Below are 1,613 nucleotides of genomic sequence, written 5' to 3' on the forward strand. Positions count from 1 at the left end.
TGGCAGGAGTGGACACACTTCTTTCACGGTAATCAGAGGAAAGAGAAATCTTCATGTATAAGTGGTTATCAAATAATTAGGACATACAAAAAGGTATAATGAATTGCATGAGGACACTGTTCTGCTTAAAAAATGTTCTCAATATAGTGACAGCCCTGCATTCCCTTCCCCCACCCTTCCTCTGTCCCTATAAGCATCATCCTGAATTTGGTTTTTATGATTTTCATTCATTTCTTTTACTTTCACCATATGAGTTTTTCTCCATAGGTGGTACATAGTATCATTTTATGTTTTTAAGCCTTACATAAATGTATTATCCTGATTGTATTCTCCTGCAACTTGTATCACTCCACATTGTGAGATAAATCTGTGTTGATTTTAAGTGGCTTTCCTTCATTATTTTTCAGGGTTGTAGACGTTTCCACCCTTTAGTCTCCTGTTGATGGACATGCAGGGAGCTCCCTTTTTTTTTCCCCCCACTACACACAGTGCTTCTAGAATATTTTTTTTTTAAAAGATTTTTTATTGTGGAATTGGGGGAGGGGAACAGCGCTGGGGAATCAGGGGAAGGGGAACAGACAAGTTGCTGTCCTTTTTGTTCTTCAGTCTAATTGTGGAGGACGTTGCTTCACTGGCCCATGTTGATATTATCATTGCGCTCTTCCTGGGTGAGGCAGATTGGTCGCCGGCCAGTGGACGGCCACTCACAGCAGCTCTTGGCAGCTCACACCAGCTGCTGGCCGCTCACGCTGGCTGCTGGCCACTCACGGTAGCTTATGGCAGCCCACTGCAGCAGGGGCTGCAGCCTACGCCGTCGCCGCTGACTCATGGCAGCCCAGCTCCAGGTCGAGCTGTTGTTCACCATCTTAGCTGTAGAGGGCAGCGTCACTGGCCCTCATATGTGGTATCCGAACCAGGGCCTGCTGCTCAGAGCTGGTGTCCCAAGCCAGCTCTTAACCAACATGCCACTCGGCTGGCCCTAGAATATTCTTGTACATAGTTCTTTGTGCACATATGTGGAGTCTTTTCAGTTCATATGCTCAGGAGTGAGATTGCTGAGTGGTGGGTTTGGGTGTACTCATAGTAACTTGCAGCGTTGCCACGTACAGATATGTATAACTTTGCCATTTGTTGCCAGATTGCTCGTCAACATAGTTGTGTCAATTTACATTCTCACCAGCAGGGCATAGAAGATCTTGATTGTCCACATCCTTGTCAACATTTGGTACTGTCAGATATTGAAATTTTGCCCATCAGATGAGTTAAAATACACACATCAATTATGGTTTTAATTTGCATCTCGCTGCTTCCTGGTGAGGATAAAACATCTTTTCATAAGTTTATCGGCTGCTTAGGGTTCTTCTGTGAGTTACCTGGGCCTGGTTTTCTGTTGAATTATTTTCATTTTTCTTATTGATTTGTAGTTCTTTTCTATATTGATCATTATCGTCAGTTATCTGTGTTACAGATATTTTCTTCCAGTGTAAGTCTTATCTTTTCTTTTTGTTTTATGGTATCTTTTCATGATAACATGTTTTCAATTGTAGTGCCAAGTTTATCAGTCTTTTATAATTTGTGCTTCTTTTGGTGTATTGTCTTTATTTTATTAAATT

Source organism: Hipposideros armiger, unplaced genomic scaffold (assembly GCF_001890085.2).
Source record: "Hipposideros armiger isolate ML-2016 unplaced genomic scaffold, ASM189008v1 scaffold_141, whole genome shotgun sequence".
Classification (NCBI taxonomy): Eukaryota; Metazoa; Chordata; class Mammalia; order Chiroptera; family Hipposideridae; genus Hipposideros; species Hipposideros armiger.